Below are 20,426 nucleotides of genomic sequence, written 5' to 3'. Positions count from 1 at the left end.
CACATGGTTCTAATATTAAAAGCAATTTGTTCTCTGCTTTGGTTCATTTGCCCCGGTTACTCAGATAGGGAAGGATTGGAATTTATGTCTCTGTATGCTATTACTGTTTTGATCACAAAGGTGTCTAATGTAAAATTAGGTCAGCTGGAAAAAATTTCAGAAATCTTTTAAAATGAAATGTTTAAAATGTTGTAGAGCAAAAATAAGGACGTTTCAAAGGAAAGATTTTTAAAAGGCAGTGGTTTAAAAAATAGAACCAAGTTGATAAAGTAATAGAATTGTCACAAATCCCTAGGCAATCCTTGTGCTATAACCTAACTAGGGCTTCTAAACTGACTTTTGCTTGATCTTCCACCTCTCTTCTAAGATTTTCCTTCTTAACCCCATAACATTCTGATCACTTCTCTTTCGTCTTTCACATCCACATTAATATCATTATAATAGGACTTGGATTTATTTTTTACACAATTTCCCCAATGTAAACTCCCTGAACACAGGGATTATGTCTTACTTATTTCTGTGTCCTGATACAAGCACAATGTTTAATACATGAAGGTCTCACTTATTCAATGCCATTTAAATTCAATTTGTAGGTTTTGTCTCTGGAATTACATATATTTTTCAAGAGTTGGAATCTGGTGCCTGGCATAAAATCCTAGGCCCCATGGAATAATAGTGTCAGTGGTTACTTTCTTAAGTTGTCCACCTTACTATTAGGAAAAAAATATACTGCTACATTTGATTTTCAAGGCAATGCCGCAAAGTTTTACTCCCAATTATGGATAAGGAAATAAACTCATCTTTTAAGTGATCAACTCAGAACTACATAGATGGCAGGTACAGTCTAGAACTCAGCCCTCCTGATACAGTTTTGTCCACTGCTTATCTGGTCCTTGTTCTTAAGACAGGTCATCCAGTTAACTGAAGCCATTTCCATGTTCTCGCCTCCATCTTCTTCCTCAGTCAGCCATTTTTCTACTAATATGGTAAGATATTTGCAAAACAAAGCCAGGTTGGGAAAACTGCTTAGATGAGTGAAATTAACAAAGTGAAATTGTTTGCTTCTTGTGGCCCAGATGCTTCTCCCAGAGATTTCAATTTTGCTCAATTCCTTTATAAACTTTCCACCACTGTCACCATTGTCCACTGCAGCTACAATTGTGAAACACAACACAGACTTAAAATTTTTTACTCAAAGAATTGATAAAAGTTTAAACCTCAGTCCATGTCCCTAGTGAACATCCCAAGGTCTCTCTCCTGTTTACCCATCTGCTTTCCTTCTCAGAGCATCATTGTCAAATATGCATTAGCTGTGTCTTCTTTCTCCATTAAACACATGTATTTTTTTTCTCTATGTATCTGTTTTCTATCCTTGTACTTTTTTCCTCTCCTTTTATCCTTACTTTTTTTTTTTCTTCTCCTCTTTTCATTTTTTTTTCTTCTTCTCCTCTTTTCTAACTCCTTTCTGGCTACTTTATTGCCCTTTCTAAATAACTGCTGTTCTTTATTCTCTTTGGCAGCTACCTAATTCCAAAAATAAAAAATTGAAACAATTGTTACTCATACAGCCCTTGATTAATATATTGCCCTTGATAGTAAAAATAGATCCCACCTGTATCCCATAGATTTCATTTTCATCTAAAGACATCTACATGGTATTAAAATATGTATTAGCTAATGGCTAGAGGCAGAATAAATGAGGTAATAGGACTCAGGTCAGAATCAAAGTGGGAGTGACATTTGATAACTTTGACCTCCACACATAATCACTAATATGTAGCCAATGAACATTCTCATTCAGCTGAGATTTGCTTCCTGTTTTCTCTGACCTGGCCCTTTGTAGTCATTTATGAATATTGGTTTTAACAGTGAAAGGTCAAATTACAATTAGGTAAATAGATTCTCTCCTAAGACTTCATATATCTCAGTTGAACTTGTTAAGAAGATGGAGTTGCTAAAATAACAGTGACTGAGGAAAATGTCAGTTAAGCATGAAACACTTTATAATTTTGGTAATAAAGCCATATACTTAAGATATAATATTGCCATCTTTAAAAAGTGAAGTAGATAACTATAGCTTTCAGGGTTTCTGGAGGTATCTAGGAATTTCTGGGAGAATACTTGAAACTATACATTTCTCCAGACACATAGTAATTTAATATGTCATTTAAATTTTTCCACTACTCTAATTCCCTACATTTATAAAGTGAATTTAAAATTTTCAGAAAAGAACATTAAAAACACTATCTGAGAAACCTTTCAATAGAAGTCTACTTTTTCAACAGAACTTTTAGGGAAATCAATGCATACCATTATAAATGAAATAGATCTCACTTTTTATTGTTTCCAAATATTTTGAGAACTAAACAAGGAAACACATATTGGAGAAAAGAAACTAAATTTGCCCAGTTTAATGGAATGATCACTCCATTCATAATGCAAAGTAATAGATGACAAAGTTAGACACATGTTACCGCTCTCTAAACAACCATTAACTGAATATCCAATCATTATAAATAAATGCTAGCCTTTAAACATGCCAATAATACTAAAAATAAATATGACCATAGTTATTTATGGTCAGCAGGGTATTGCAAACTATATTCACTGGTGAATCCAGGGTAATTTACTCACTAATTATATAACTTTTTTTAAGATTTTATTTATTTATTCATGAGAGACACAGAGAGAGAGGCAGAGACATAGGCAGAGGGAGAAGCAGGCTCCATGCAGGGAGCCCGACATGGGACTCGATCCTGGCATTCCAGGTTTACACTCTGAGCTAAAGGCAGATGCTCAATTGCTGAGCCACCCAAGTATCCCTAATTATATAACTTTGCACCTTCATATCTCTATCATTTACAGAAAATATAAAATTTGCAGATTATGATTGCCCTTTGACAATCACATTCCAAAATTTTAATAATTGCCTTCAAATTTTAATCCATATCCTATTTACTCAAGTATTTTTCTTCTTTGTATATTAGTCTCAATTTTGAGAATAAAGGGGAGGCATTAACAGGAGTTAGTATTTTAATAGTATTACAGCAAGACAACTAGAAATGCCTAAGTTTTCCAGTCATTTCAACTCTAAGGAATTCCTAGGGAACCTCATATACAAAGATAAATCAACTAACATTTTATTAATAACTCTGCAAATACCAGATTCCCCAGTGAAATGTTTCAATTAAAAGTCTGACCTTATTTGAGGCCTAAGCACAACCTTTCACTCTATCCAAAAAGGTAGAAGCAGCAATTTTGGCTGAAAAGAATAGAAGAAAGGAAGCAGAGGAAGCAAGCTAAGCCCCTAGGAAAGGTGTCCGAATACAGTGCTTCAGATCTTTGAAGTAGTAAACATATTTCTCTCTCTGTCTTTCCTCCCTGCCTTAAAAAATATACCCAGCCAACACATCAGTTTCTAAATTATAATTATCATTATTTTTATGAACTGGTAGGACTTTCCCTGTTTGTTGTTGTTGCTGAAACCAGCCAGGTTCAACCACAGAGTTTTAAACTCCAATTGGGGCAGCCCCAGTGGTGCAGAAGTTTGGCACTGCCTGCAGCCCGGGGTGTGATCCTGGAGACCTGGGATCGAGTCCCACATTGGGCTCCCTGTATGGAGCCTGCTTCTCCTTCTGCCTGTGTCTTTGCCTCTCTCTCTCTCTCTCTCTCTCTCTCTCTCTCTCTCTGTGTGTGTATGTGTGTATGTGTGTGTCTCTATGAATAAATAAATAAAATCTTTAAAAAAATAAAAATGAAAGATAAACTCCAATTGACTTCAGTGAAAGAAGTCAGTAAGTTAACGTCCATGTAACTTTCTCTGTATCCCTTCTTTTTTGTCCTTCTATCTCTTAGTCCTCCCCCTTTGATTCCATGTTCCTACCCCAACTCACTGTGAATTACAATTGTCTTTATTTTTTTTAAGATTTTATTTAGTTATTCATGAGAGACACAGAGAGAGTGGCAGAGATATAGGCAGAGGGAGAAGCAGACTCCCTGCAGGAATATGGGACTGGATCCCAGGACTCTCGGATCACGATCTGAGCCAAAGGCAGATGCTCAACCACTGAGCCACCCAGGTGCCCACAACAATTGTCTTTAAGGAAATATTTGATATTTACTTGAGGAGCCAATGTCATCAACAATTTCTTGTATGAGGTATGGACAAGGGACCTAGTTCTTTTCACCTAAATCAATATGGCACCGATTCCTGGTCATATTCTTTAGTGCTTATCTTAAAGATCACCTGAAGGAGGCTTTTCCTGGCCTTTAGACCTAAGCTAAATAGTTGTGTCTTCTGCTTCTCTTTTGTAACTAATCACACAGTTGTTTAAAGACTGCCTTTCTTCTTAGAATATAAGCCCTATAAAGACAGGCAGATGGTCATGAGCTGATACAGCACATCTGTGCTGGTTAGATAAAGATCTCCTTTTCCCAAAGCAGATGCAGCCCCACATTAAGGCACAGGCTTATCACGTGGAATGTCACCTGCACTTCAGTCCCACTAATGCCCTTGGCAGCAACACATGCAGGCACACAATGCCCTAAAGGCAGAGAACATATTTATGTTTTTACCACTGTATTCCCAGTACCCAACACAAAGTCTGACATTCAGAAGGTGCTTGATAGTTACTTATCAAACTAAATTTTAATCCTTGAAATGTTGACATTTGAAAGGAAAGACTTAGTTAAAATACAGCCTTTCAATTAATTTGCCCAATTAATGTACCTATACCTTTCTTTTTCCATTCCCCTTCACACACACACACACACACACACACATTTTTACACACAGTGCAAATTTCTTTTTGTTCCAAGCCTGTAAGCCAAAATTACTGCTTATTTTAGTCTGACTCCTATAACCTAGCTTTCCAGTGAAAGTTTCAGAGATAAAATGGAAGTAACTATGAAAGTTAACACAGTGTATTATTACAGGTCAGATTTTTCTCTTTTGTTAATACTTATTAATATATTTGTTGATCATTTAGTCTCTTTTTTTACCACTCTGTCTCAAACAGTTTATAAAGATCTTCTAAAGCCTCTCAATAAAACTGGAGCAACTAGAGCTCTATTTAATTGCAGAGATTATATATTGTATCTTGGAATCCTTAAGCAAAACATTTTACTACATTCAGGACATAAATTTTGATCCATTTATATACATGTCCATATATATGTTGGGAGATATATGATATTCCTAACAATTAGTTGTCCCTAAATAGAACAAACTGCCTCAAAAAAGTAAATGACTTGCCATGACTGATCAAGCAGAAATAGGTTATCTGTCATGGCTGTCATAAAGCAATTACTCAGGAAGGAGGAAATTTTGAGGAAATCTGCACCCTCAACATTTCCTGAGAATACAGATCCTGCTACCAAAAAAACAGCTACTATTCCCATGAATGCAAATTTATAGGTATTTTACTAATTTATTATCCTTTATAAATAATAGAATATAATAGAATTACTAGGAATACATTTTGTGCTGAGTTTACTGTAACAGTTATAAAAATACCAAAATTAATTTGTCTTCCTTCTGCATCCCAAGGCAGTACTCACACCAGAGTAACAACTCCAGAACTTAGAAACTTTCCAGGACTCATGATCATAGCCCCAGCGTCCCATGACCCCTGTGGAGCAGCCATACCTAATAGTTTTCCGTGTTCTGGGTTAGAACCAAGGGTCAACACCATCTCTGCCACTAACTAGTTGTGCATGTCCTGGATCATTTCTCAATGCCTCATTTCCTGATCTGTAAAATGAGGATGGGAATGAGAGAGAAGAAAAGAAAGAAAAGAAGAAAGAAAAAAAGAAGAAAGAAGAAAAGAGAAAGAAAGAAGAAAGAAAGAAAGAAAGAAAGAAAGAAAGAAAGAAAGAGAAGAAAGAAAGAAAGAAAGAAAGAAAGAAAGAAAGAAAGAAAGAAAAAGAAAGAAGAGAGAGAAAGAAAGAAAGAAAGAAAGAGAAGAAAGAAAGAAAGAAAAAAGAAAGAAAGAGAGAAAGAAAGAAAGAAAGAGAAAGAAAGAAAGAAAGAAAGAAAGAAAAAGAAAGAAGAGAAAGAAAGAGAAGAAAGAAGAAAGAAAAGAAAGAAAGAAGAAAGAAAAGAAAGAAAGAAAAGAAGAGAGAGAGAAAGAAAGAAAGAGAAAGAAAGAAAGAAAGAAAGAAAGAAAGAAAGAAAGAAAGAAAGAAAGAAAGAAAGAAAGAAAGAAAGAAAGAAAACCAAATCATCTGGGTTACTGTGAGGGGTAAAGGAGTAAATACACATGAAATACTGAGAATCCTAGCTGACTCAGGAAAGTACTCAATAAATGTCAACCTTATGCCCTTGGGCAATTTTCTTATCTTTTCTGTGTCTTGGTTTTCTCATTTATAAAGCATATACAAAAATAACATTCCTACCTTAGACCATTGTGAAAATCACAAGAGAGATGGAAAATTGCTTTGGAATATCAGCTTCTATGCAAATGCCAGGAGTGAATAAAACTAATACATATTATGAATGGATAAGCAAATTCTTTCTTCTTTCCCTAAAAATACTTTTTTAAACTTTCTTCTCCACTTTGTAAGAGAAACATTTCACTAAAAAGAACTAGGAATTATATATCAAAGTAGACAATAGCTGTGGAAATAAAGGCATTCTTGCTGGGAAGCTTCCAGAGATGGGTTTTAGCATTATTTTACATGTAGATGATTTGGGCTTTTTCAGTATCACAGAGTGAACCAAAATCACACTACACAGAAACATAAAAGCATTCTCTCAGAAGCAGACGAGGTCTCTCACTCCTGGGTCTCCCACTGTTTCCTTCTGCAGGTATGCCCTAGTGCATCAATTCCTAGAGCAGTCTGTCAAAGATGCAGGGAGCAGAATGACTTCCAACAATGGGAGAGAGCAACATCTTCCCAGAGTGGGGAGAGAAGATAGAAGAGACCAGCAAAAGCCTCTGTGATTACTCCCAAAGATCTCCTTGACCTTCCACATTCAAGCTGCGGTACAGTGAGTCCTATTTTAGTTTTTTAATGAAATCGTACAATTTCCTAAACTTGGTCAACCGAGGGCCAAACTTAAAGATGCAAATGCAAAGTCTTACACTTAGAGCAAAGAAAGGTTTGCCTCTGTGCATAATGGTTGAGACTTAGTTCAATAGCAGTTCAAGTGATTTAGGTTCAGAGAGTAGGTGGCTTCCAATCCTGGCATGTGTCCACAGTGTGACATGCTAACAAAATAATTCAAGCAAGCGGTTTTTTAAGATATCATTTTTCTTATTATAAAAGTGGCATATGGTTATTGTGGAACATTTTTTAAATATTTATATATTTATATTAATATACACACATGCAATACAAAAATTGTCCTAAGTCTCAAAACTTGGAAATAAGCCAAATAAAATGAGATCTTAGATTCAAAGCTTCATGAAGGCAGAGATTTCCATGTAAAGACAAGCAAAGACACTGATCTCTGCCCTTAAGTAACTTAGCAGGTGCTTCTCTCCTTCAAGTGTTACCTTTTCAGGCAGTCTCTGAACACTGTTTTAAATTTCTCGTCAACACACTCCCTGTTTAACTTTCTCCATAATACTAATCATGTTTTGAACATTTCTGGATGTTTAATAATTATATTTACTCATGTGTCATACTAAGAAAACTAGCAGATTATAAGTGATTCACTTGCTTCCATATTATATCTTTTTTAATTTATTTTCTTTATTATCCCCCTATTTTCACCAAGATGCTAGTTTGCTAGGATATTTCCAGAGTTAAACAGTGCCTGGAACATAGAAGGCAACCAGTAAATGTTTCTGACTGAATTAAAGGGTAAAGAAGACTCCATTCTTTTCTAATAATCATAAACCCCTTGTCCAATAAGAAAGGACTGGGTAGATAAATGATTATTCTTCTATGAAGTGAAATATACTAAAACTATGTATCTCTATAATTAATAGCATGTAAAATTTCCATGCTGTTATTAGATTTTTGAAAGTCAGGTTATAAAAGAACATATGTAATAGGAACCCATTTTCAATCTAGTTGAATATTCATAGTGATTTATTTGAATTTATTTGCATATTCACAGTGATACATAGTACCTGCTATATGTCTGGCATATGTTGTAAGGTCATATGGATGAAAAAAAATGTCCTCAAGAAACAGACATAAAAAGATAAGGATGGTATAACTTGATAAGCACTATGATGAATAAATGTGTGTTCCTCCTGCCTTGGGAGAGGTCTGACTTCTTGGAAAAATGGGTAGGGAATAGATACCTCATTAGAGAAAACGCAGTTTATATGTGCACGTTGACTTTAATGGCAAAGCTGCCAGGAGAAATATTATCTTGTTGATGTATGTGATGATGCAATCTTCTACTTACCATTCAAAAGCACAGCCACTATTTTCATCTAAATTATTCCTGATCACAATGAGATCTTGCAAAGAAATATAGATTATAACTGTCTTGATATCTTTGATTTAGTGCTGATTACAGGTGGGGAATGGCATGGAAATCCAGAGGATTGCAAAGAAGTATGTTTTTGCTTTGAGTGCGCATTCCATTACATGGCGATACAGTACTGGAATTGCAAGCAGATTTTTTTTTTCTTTTTTCCCCCCACCCTCCTTAATAACAACAAGGAAAACGGAGACTTGGTAACTCAATCTGATACAATCCACCCTGTTTGTCTTCAGTACAATGTGTCATTTGCGAGTTCATCCAGTATCTTCCATTACAGGGTGGGGAGCAGCTAAGAATAGCTCGCAAAACTTGACTCTTCTCCTTGCCGGGAAGTGCTGAACTAACAGCGTGACTCACTGTGGATGTAAATTCTTGTGAGAGCGCTGATAAAGAAGGAGCCTTTCAGCAAGGGAAGGAGAGAGAGCCTTTTAACTTTTAAAGTTGCCATGCCTGCTATGAACTCCACATCTTTGGTCTTTTTGTGAGAAAGAGCAAACTTGCAGATAGACAACACTCTAGAGCATCAGTCATGGCACGTGGCTAAATTTCTCACATGCAGCTCAGGTAACAAAGTTGGATGCTTTCCATTAAATAAAATTTAAACTCTGAAATAAGCTTTGGTCATAAGCAGCACCACAGGCTTAGGTAGCTGAGCTAAGCTTCAACAGCCTGGGAGTGCTTACACAGTCTGCATTTCCTCATTCCTGTGTTGTTTATTGTATTAGTTCCCTCGGATCAGCAAACCATCTCAGAATATGCCAAATAGATACAATTCCCAAATACGCACTTCAAAATCTAGAAATAAAATGAAAATAATAATAATAATAGGGAAAATTAATGCAGCTACTGTGCTAAGCCCTTTACTTCAATTTTCTAATTTAATTTTCACAATAACTCTATAAAGTATATTAAATTACTGTGACTGAATTAAGTTCAGTTACTTGCCCACAGTCACAAAACGAGTAATCATGATAGCATTCTACAATTTGGCATTACTTTGTTCCATTTTAATTTCACAATCACCTGCTATGGTAAATCAAGAAATTAATATAATGTCACTTGAACTTTATAATGAGATTTTTGCACCATTCCCTGCTTATGATAAGTAAGACTATTAATTCAAACTTTATATTGCATTTCACGTGGAATGAGAATTAGGAGAAAAGAAAGATATTTTTTCTCTAAACTGTGAAATAACAGCCATCCTGAATGTTTAACATTCTTACATGAGGTTTTAAAGGGAGAAAATATAAAGATCATCTCTTTAACATTCAAAAATTCCAGTGCCATGCACATCCTTTCATCTTATGAAATAATTAATGCATGACTATTTTGAAACACACAAAAAAATGGAAATTATGCATGGTTCAACCCAGAGATAACATGGTGATGCTTACATATATGGGCTCAGGGCCAGACAGACAGAGGTTCAAGTCCTGGTATTGCCACTTTCTAGTTCTGTGATGTATTATCATTGCTCTGAGTCATAGGTCCTTTCATTGGAAAACAGGGAAATCAAAATGCTTGCCTTTGCAAGAAGTTGATGTGTACAGAGCACCCATCCTATAGCCAACAGTCAATGATGTCCTGGAGTGACCATTCAATGTATACGGCATTCATTTACTTTCTACCTAAGCCTACTAGCCCCCAATCTATGGACCTTCCTCTTACAATACCTCTTGGATCAAAATAAGCTGGCATATTATTGAGCCCACATTTACAACTTTAACCCTTTTTCTATAAAATACATGTGAAATTCATTTTAGAGCCCAATAAAAATTCAGCTCTGCACTCTATTCTCTCATTCTAGAATTATATACTTAAAATTTGTCACAATGTTTCTTCATATTTCTATCTTGAATCACCATTCTCTCCTTTTCAAGAAGAATAATATTTTTCTTTTAATTTCTTTGTAAAGAAGCACCAAGAGAAGAGCATTCTTGAATATGTGGTAAGACTAGAGATTACAATTCAAGGGATTTTTTTTTAATTTTTATTTATTTATGATAGTCACAGAGAGAGAGAGAGAGAGAGAGAGAGGCAGAGACACAGGCAGAGGGAGAAGCAGGCTCCATGCACCGGGAGCCCGATGTGGGATTCCATCCCGGGTCTACAAGGATCGCGCCCTGGGCCAAAGGCAGGCGCCAAACCGCTGCACCACCCAGGGAACCCTCAAGGGATTTTTTTTTTAAGACATTATATAAACATTCCTGACACTGTTGTTAACACTGTTAATCCATTTTTATTTAGATAATTATTTACTGTTTCAGTTATCTTGTGTAAAATAAATATTTGTGCCTTTCAAAGACAAAAATGCTAATTAATTTTCTAAAATCAATGTTATTGAACATAGCCTTTGTTTTTTTTTGTTTGTTTTTTTTTTTGCCAGATTTGCAGAAAGAATATAGATGTTCTCAGTTGGTTAAACTGAGAAACACTTTAAGTTTTCTTCTACCACAGGACTGTCATTATTTTGATAGATTAATATTATATCCTGACTCTATTGTTCCTTTACCTCTTTTTCTATCTCATGGGTATTTATCACAGTTGTCCTATGACCACCCAGTTTGACATGCTTCCCAGCCTAAGATGATCATATATTTCTTTCCCAGGATCCAGTGATCGGGCACAGGGTTATGCCTATGATCTAAACTTGGTAATTCAGAATCCTTACTCATAATTTTCTAGCTTAAGACTTTCACTATCCATCTTTCCTACCATATCCCATGAGCCCATCTAAGACTGAAGCCACCCCAGAGAAGCCAGGAGATAAAGAGAGAAAAAAGGCAGAACAGCAATGAGATGAGAAAGTCAGAACACTGAACACATCATTTGGACTCCTGAATTCAGCTGTGCCTGAAGCCCATGTACTTGTGGTCTTCCTGGTTATACTAACCAATGAATTCTTTTTTATTATAAGTAAGTTCAACTGGGTTTCTGTTACCAACAATCAAAAAAAAAAAATGCTTGCATAATGCCTAGTCCATATTAAGTACTCATTAAATTTTAGCTGCATATAGGTACATAAAGAAATATAAATGTAGATATCAACAATCACATTAAAAATTATAGGCTTTTATAGTTAGATCAGACCATAAAGATCTATTCTTGTTCCCTTACTTTCAGGAGAAACTGAGATCTATGGCTGTTAAAAGTGTCTTTCACAATTAAACTGTTCTTCATTTGTGCACCTGAGATCACAATTTGGATTTTTCTCCCCCACCCCCAAATTTTCTACAATACAAGTGACGCTATCAAGAATAATTAAGGCCTAATAGGAGCATTACCTCAGGAACAGGTAAAGAGAAACAAAAATGAACAGTCTGCTTTCAAGGTGAGTTTGAGGCCTTTGTATATTTTGGGTTTTGTACTTTTTTCAAACAAGTAGGATTTTTCCATTTCTGTTATTGCCATCCATTCCCTTTTTTTGGATTGCGAGGAACGAAGAAGAAAAATATTAATATTTGTGGGACTTCTTTTTTTTTAATTTTTATTTATTTATGATAGTCACACAGAGAGAGAGAGAGGCAGAGACACAGGCAGAGGGAGAAGCAGGCTCCATGCACGGGGAGCCCGATGTGGGTTAACTTCAAGTGTTAACCAGTTATAACTTCAAATGTTAATACTATGTATAAATACTGGACTGTGCTAGGTCCAGTGAAGAGTCTGGGTGTGGGTATAAGGGGATGGGAGTAGAGCCAGGAACACAAAGGAGATGAAGAAATTCCTCCTGAAGGACTTGGGAAGACTTTCCTGAAAAAGTGACCTTTGAGCTGACTTTACTGACAGGTTGAAATTCAAAAGCCTGAGTTGGAAATATGGTGGAATAAAAGCTTCCAGGTGTAGTCAACAGCATGAGTACAGAAACAGGAAAGTTCAGAGTGTATTTGTAAACACAGCAGTCACAGATCCATAAGCATTCATAGGAAAGGTAAGTGTAAAAAATAGTGTGAGGTAAAGAATCTTGCTGTCTTCAATAGGCTTTCAGAATTCTTAAAAATCTCAGAATGCAGGGGACTGATAACATGATGCTCATGCAACCTGTCAGAATAGAATAAATGTACTCCACTGCCTACTGTAACCATTAGGGACAAAAGATAAATTCCTCTTCCACCATTTTAGGTTCTGGCATCAAAAACTTTGACCATAAAGATATTCCATCCAGCACTGTTTATATTGGCAAAACTTAAAAAAACCTGCAAAGTTGTAAACAATCTAAATGTCAAGTAGCAGACTATAAATAAATTATAACATCCAAACCATGGAAAACTAGACAAACAAATTCACAGTACAGAATACTTGATACAATAAGAGTGTTCCAATATGTTAAGTGGGAAAAAAAACAGGCTATCAAACACTGCATATAGAATTAATACATATATATATATGTGTGTGTATGTGTGTATAAAGCAAGATTATACTCAAGGCACTAGCAGCAGCTATTGCCATAGTGAAGAAAATAAATTTCCTGTGTTTTTATTTTCTTTCTTTTGCTTATTTGTGCTTCAAATCTTTACTACAGAGAACATGCATTACTTTTATAAAGTAAAAATATATGCATGTATTTAATGTATGTACAAGGTTTAATTCTCAATTGTTTACCTGGAGAAAGTGAATTTAAAGGAGACACCAGGATTCAGATGTTTACTCAGAACAAAAATGAGTAAATGAATGAATAAATGTCCTCTTGTTCTGAAGCTAAAACTCTCATTGTGAAAAACTCTAGCTACCAGATAATTCAGCCAAACCCTCCTGAAACCAATAGTCAAATGTAAATTCATTTAATTCTGAGATAATTCTTATGCTTTCTTTATGCTTTTTAATTCTGAGATAATTCTTATGCTTTTAATTCTGAGATATTCTTATGCTTTCAGTGAGAATACATGCAGTGTTGAACTTTAGCACAATAAAATTTCATACAATATATATTTTAAATAACTGGAGGAAAGAGAGTAAACTTTTCATTTCTTTTGGACATTACCTCACAAGGACACTTCAGAACGAATGATTACTTCATTGAAGCCATAACTAATTTATATTAGGTTATTAGTTGTATATAAGATGTAACTCATATGAGAGCTGACTTTATATTATTTTGAATAATACATTAAAGACAGCTGGCAGGTAGGCTTGGGGGTGGGTGGTGGTATGTAGCTGAGCACCATAGAACCTGTCTCATAGTGTAAGGAAGCTCCTCTCCATGCCGGGCCTGTATGTTGATCATGCTTTATCCTCTCCCCACAAGTAAATAGGGTGTTGCCCAATTTGTTTCCCTTCATATAACATTTATCTCTGTGGGAAATGAGGGTAAGGTAATATTGATTATAAAAACAAATACCATCAGCATCAATCCAGAAGAAATGTGTGTCAACATTTCTGCAATTTAATAACGAACCGGTGATACCGGTCAACAAGCTCATGATACCAGGGCTTATTGACAGTAGATCTCTGATTCAGCAGAACTGTGAACACACATATGGATTCATATTTACAAAAGGTGTGTTCAGTTATGCTCCTGGTTTTCTGCTCGTTCTCTAAAGCAGATGCTTTCAGCCTTCATAGCACATTATAACCACCTGAGGAGAATTGTTAAAATACCAATACCAGAGCCCTATCTACAGAGATTCACTTTCCACTGGTGTTCGGTGGTGCCAGGTATTTTCTGAAATCCCCAGAGGATTATAACTTTTAGCCAAGGTTGAGAAATCTGATTCAATGTTAGGACCATGTCTATTCATATTTAAGTCATTAATGTCTAATTCTTTTTAAATGCATTTTGTAGTTTGATTCCATAGATCTTCAAGGAAAGTCTAAAATTATCCAGACAACCCAGGGTAACAACAGCATTTCCTTCTCAGTATGACGCTCTAGCCTTCCTTACTGTCCCTGACTTTCTCTAGGAGTAGTTCTGAATAGTGAGCCTTGGCCTTTGAAAAGCAAGTTACAAACACCAAAACTCAGAGATTTCAGAGGGAAAAATTTCATCTAAAACTCAGACAATTCAGGACTCCTCCCCCATCCTGCTCTTTTCCCATAACTAACAGACACCATAGTTCCTCCTACCCCACAGAGGACGCATTCCAAGACCCCCAGTGGATGCCTGAAATCACAGAGAGTACCTAACCCAGTATATACTGTTTTTCCCCTCCTATACATGCATATCTATGATAAAGTTTAATTTATAAATTAGGCACAGTAAGAGATTAGGATGAACTGATAATACAATAGAACAATTACAACAATATACTGTAATAAAAATATGTGAATGGGATCTCTCTTTCAAAATATCTTATTGTGCTATACTCACCCTTTTCCTTGTTCTGATGTGAGATGATAAAATGCCTATGTGATGAGATGAAGTGAAGTGAATGATGTAGGCATTGTAACACAGCATTAAGCTACTTTTAACCTTCTGACAATACATCAGAAGGAGGATCGTCTACTTCTAGACCACAACTGACCTCAAGTAACTGAAACTATGGGAAGCGAAACCATGAATGAGGGGGAACTACTGTATTACCAGTCTACACTTGACGCCTACCAATGTTGCTGGAGGCTCAGCCCGGTGCCTTCATTTCTGCCCTGAGGAAACCCTCTCCGCCTGAGGGACCTGTATATTTATCTTGTACCTTGATCAATCCTTTTACCTCCTCTGCATTGACTAAAACCTGTCATTCTTCCCTCATCGCCCCTTTCTCTAATAGAGTGATGGAACACAGTGGCTCTTATACTTTGCCATCACCCTTTTTCATTAGCACACCCCTACTGGAAACTGAAGGCACCTCAAGGCATCCCTCAAGTTCTGATTTGCAATCATTGCTCTCTGCTGTCTCTTCAAAACCTCTGTCTTCTCAATATCTACATTCATCACAAGCACCACCTCTTCCCGGCCCATGACAGATGGTACAATCTGTCATATTCTGGCTACAGGACCATCACCCACCATCCTTAATGATTTTAGCATCTTTAATCCAGTCTCTACTATGTCCTAAAGGGAACACAGATAATATAACCTTTTCAGAACTCTAACCTCAGCGTAGAAACTGACCTTTTCAGTCAAGATCACTTTTATTCCCAGTATAATTCAACCACCTACCAACAGATATCACCACATCTTGGGCTCTCACTGGGAACAACACCTCTTTCAGTGGCTAACTCTTGGAAGAACCTCTTTTTTACATTACAACCTTCCTTCTTCCTGCAGTTTTTTTTTTCAATTTTTTTCGATTTTGAAATTTTTTCAATAATGAGCTAATTTTTTTTTCAATAATGAGCTAAACCTCTGCAAAAGGAGTCCAATCATCTACCCCTACTTGCTCACCAACCATCTTTTATATAATCCTTGTAGGCTAAATAGATATAGTCACTAGAGAAGTTAGTTATTTATTTATTTTTTTATTTATTTATGATAGTCACACAGAGAGAGAGAGAGAGAGAGAGAGAGAGAGGCAGAGAGAGAAGCAGGCTCCATGCACCGGGAGCCCGACGTGGGATTCGATCCCAGGTCTCCAGGATCGCGCTGTGGGCCAAAGGCAGGTGCCAAACCGCTGCGCCACCCAGGGATCCCGATTACATTTTTTTTTATATGAAGAATATGTATCAAGGTTAGCAGAGGTAATCTAATAGATGAGGTCATGGGAATTTTTCTTTTTGTTTGGCCATATTTTCCTTGTGTTATACAATGAAAATTATTAAATTTGGATTGAATATGGGTCAGATAATTGACTTTTTTTTCCCAATCTGATATAAAGCACTTCCAAACATTCAACTATTTACTATTGCCGTTATTAAATTATAGGAAGGAAAAAAAGGTAATTTCATCTTAGAAATACTAGCCCCCCTCTTCCAAAAAAGCAATGCCTTAAGAATAGCTTTCTACTGGTTTATATTTAAAGTTAATATAAATTAGGTTATCCAACATTTGAGAAAAGCATATTTTGATGGACTCTTGGGGAAACAGAGGATATGAGTTTCTGAAGACACTGGAAATAAAGGAAATATAGCCACCAATGATGGGCTGCTCAAAGAAAGGATAAAAATGCCAGCTTCCCCACTTAGTAATCTTGCCTAGAGAGAGCCTGCCACCCATTACAGCTGACCTTAAAAAAAATTCGAAATTAGAGGTCTCTGCCAAATAGGCTGTTACTCTCTCAATATCTGTGGCAACTCTACCTGCATAATAAAATAGGTCACGATGATTCACAGGAAAATCAAATTTATATTTTTGCCACTAACATATTTCTTGAGAAATTTAAAGCTCTCAAAATTTGGTCATGGATACTGTGCTACCATGCCTCATGAATTTCTAACGAGGGAAGTATAATTCAACAATTTGAAGCTAAGTTTAAAATAACTGTTTAAAATAAATATAAGATTTTTAAATAACAAACTAGCATTTCCTACATGTCAAATTTTGTGTATAATCCCACAAACCATTTCCTGTTCTATAACCTTAACATGAAATTTTATTCTACTCTTGCCCATCACAAATCAGAATAAAATTGATACACCTAAGCAGAACTAGAGAAAAACATTTAAAGGAATTTTTAAATAGAAATGCTTGGTTCCCTGAGTCCTTTCCACTGATCAGCTCTTATGATTTCTTTCTAATCCATGTGGCATTAATTTCACTGGCTTCATACCCCCTAAAGGAATTACAAATTAAGTAATGGTTTTAGAATAAATCTTAGAGTCTTCTATTGAAATAATATTCTATTAAAAAAAAAAAAAAGCCTACCACTAATGAAAGAGATTGCTCTCAAACACTCAAAAATTAGCTGGCAAAAGCAGCCATGCATTTAACTTATATATTCGAACAACAACCAGCAAGGGGCCACTTGCTTGAAATACTTCATAAACATTGCCATTTTTCAAAAAAAACAAGAAACAAAAAACCTGAGGAGTATACTTTAAACAATATTGAGAGATCCTAGGACATACAATGTCCCATTTGGGCCAGAGCGATCCCACTTAATTAAAAAGAGATACAGTTCCACATCACACCAATAATACATTTCATGTTTACAGACAACAACTCAAGGCAAGGCGGTGAAGGATGGCTGCTTGGCATTCTGTTTTCATTCACTCCTAAAGAATTGTAGCAGCTTTTAAAATTGATTGTGGTTTTTAATTCTTGAACCAGGAGCCAATTGGCACATATGTCAAATTTAAGGACTAAATAAATATTTAAAATGATCAGACTGTTTACTATGTTTGCTGTGAATTGCTGGGTCTCTACTAGCAACACAATGATAATGTAAGTGCTCTTTTTTGAAAGTCCAAGAAATTTGGCTTGTATTGTATTTGCAAAGGAAGAAAGAAGCATATAGTCATCATCACTTTGGAAATTCTTCAAGTTAAAGAAGCAAAACAAATCCCTTCTCCTAGAACTGAATCTCCTTGATTCCACAGCCACTCCCCCATTCTAGTCCACTTTGACTTTACAGTTTTGGGCTAAGTGATATTCCATCTTGCTCCTTGCTTCCGGTTTGTCTTTATGCTCATCCATTCCATATACTGTTTCCATACTAAGTTTTCTATGACACTTTTGCATTTTGATCATTTGACTTTCCCTTAAATTAGGTAAGACTGGATTTCTACTGCTTACTCAAGGTTTGCTTTCTCATATAATTCCCTCACTTCTTTCTTCAAGGTAGCTTATTACCAACTGACATCCCATTCCCTAAGACTAAGAGTGGACCCAGCCCATCTCTGTGCCAGATACCCTCCTCTGTGCTGACTCACCTAGCTGGGTTCCCCAGCTCAGTTTGCTTTACCTACAAGTGGGTGGAGAATATACTTGGCACAATACATTAAAGCCATAGAGCTGTGAGTAGAGCAGCTTTCCTTACAGAATGTTGAGGATGAGCAAGAATAAAAACATCTGGAATAAACCCAAATACCAGGAAGAGAAATTCTATAGACACTGGTCCTGAGTGCTGAGCTGCTTCAATTCAACTCAATTTTTCAAAATTGATCTTTTTGATTCATTACAGTTTAACTAACCAGAGGGAGATAGGTAAAAACTCTTCTTATTAATTCAAAACGTAACTTTTACTTTAAAACTAATACAAACGTGTCATGTAGCAAAATGAAAAATGTACATTCCTTTTTAATTTTTTTTGTACATTCCTTTTTAAAAATAAAATAAAGATATTTCCTAAAGAAGTCTATCTTGGAGGAGATAGCACTGGGCTATACAAAGTCTTGGAGGATACGTGTTCCCACTCCTCTGATTGAGAGTACCTCAAAGGAAGCAGCCCTGGGTCTAAAGAAAGTTTAGGAGAATTGCAGGAAAAGTGGTGTGGTGAGGTGCTACAACGGCAGAAATCTCAGAGCACACTAGTAGAAAATCTCTCAGTATCTTGAAACTTTTGCCTACAGTGTACACCAAACATACCATAACCAGCTCTAAATCTTTCTGAATGATACCTTATCCCCTGTTTTATTCCATGTCTGGTTATCCAGCCTGCACACATCGTATTGTGGCATATCTCAGCCTCCAAAATCACGTGAGCCAATCCCCATAATACGTCTCTGCTTCTGAAGACAGGCAAATAGGTAGATTAAACAGACTAGAGAGATAATAAGTAGCTGATAGCTTGATAGATATCCTATCAATCCGACTTATCTGAAGAACACTAATAAAATTATAATGATAATAATAATGCTGGCAATGGATAGCTTCCTACTTTTCCAGCTTTCAAGACATTGTGATATATATTACCAATTTATATATAGGTTTATAAATATATGCATACACATACCTGTATTCATATATACCATTATATAGTATATAGATATAACCTATATTCTATCTCTATACATATTACATCTAGATATTACATGGCATCTTAGCAGTTATCATGTCAGGTTTATGGAGGAGGAACTTCATTCCTAACTTACAAATGAAGAAATGAAGGGAGAGAGGTTTAGTAAGCTGGCCCTGGTCAGGACAGAGCCCGTGACTGTAGGTCTGCTGCCCTTGTTGCTTGTCTACAATTCCACAGTTCTTGGTTTCCTCAACATGTTCAGTTTTTATCATGAAATTCTACTGTGCAGACATTTTGTAAATGTTCCCATGTGATTTCACATTTATCCCCAAGTAGACTATAGTTTTCTGATGATAACCTGTTATTATTCTTTTCAATTTTCTGCCTACGGTTGTCATAAGAGTCATGACTTAAAAAAAATAATAATGTTTGGGTTCCTAAAATCAGTTGCTAAGGAAATAAGCTGAAAATGCAGCCATAAATAAGTAAATATATTTATTGAAAGCAAAAAAGAAGAAGAAACAGAAGAAAGAAGGAGGAAGATAGGAGAAGAAAGAAGGCAAGGGCTGGTCCACCATTCTCATAGTTCTCCTAGCTAGAAAATCAGACACACACACAACACAACGCACACAAAAAATGCCTTAGGTAATGGAAGGAACTTGGTCCAGACAATGTTTGGATCAATTAGGGAGGTTATTGTCAGTTGTTTATTCACAAAAAGGCTGTGAGTAAAAACCAAGGACACAGAAAACATTGAGATAGAAGTTAAGTCCCAGGGGACACTGCTGGTTGTCTGATCAGCATTCATTCCCTTTTTTCCTTGAAGAACCCTGATAACATTAAGGTACCCACTCTTCTTATATAAACCCCATGCGAATTGGAGAAAATTGACCTAATTCCAGGAACAGTGTAAAAAAATCCTAATTTCTATGCTAGTGGTTTTTACCAAATGTCATCATTTTCCTACTGGAGTTTTGGAAATGTGTGAGAGCATCTTTTTGGTTATCACAATAGCATGAGCTTTGAGCATTTTGTGCCCCAAATCCAGGGAATCTCAATGAGCTGCAATGAATAGGACAGCCTATAAAACCAGGAATTAGCCACTCAAAATGCCAATAGTGAGCCTTTGAAAAACATTAGTCTAAACTAATCAATGGCCAAATATTTAAGTGTCTACTTGAATAGACACTTAACCAATGATATGCAAA

At 36.0% G+C, this 20,426-nt stretch overlaps 1 protein-coding gene across 34 annotated transcripts in view; it reads right to left on the bottom strand.

Annotated features, from left to right (window-relative positions):
* Positions 1 to 20,426, bottom strand: part of LOC112641773 (muscular LMNA interacting protein) — a 261,862-nt gene that overhangs the window by 200,179 nt on the left and 41,257 nt on the right. The window contains exon 2 of one of the 34 annotated variants that reach the window (XM_035697374.2): positions 5,648 to 5,752. The exons of the other annotated variants lie outside the window; for them this stretch is intronic. The gene's annotated coding sequence lies outside the window, so the exon portion shown is untranslated. The remainder of the gene's footprint in view (positions 1 to 5,647; positions 5,753 to 20,426) is intronic. 34 annotated transcript variants of the gene reach the window in all.

Source organism: Canis lupus, chromosome 12 (assembly GCF_003254725.2).
Source record: "Canis lupus dingo isolate Sandy chromosome 12, ASM325472v2, whole genome shotgun sequence".
Classification (NCBI taxonomy): Eukaryota; Metazoa; Chordata; class Mammalia; order Carnivora; family Canidae; genus Canis; species Canis lupus.
Note: the sequence above shows the minus strand (reverse complement) of the source record. Positions and strands in the feature narration are given on the sequence as shown.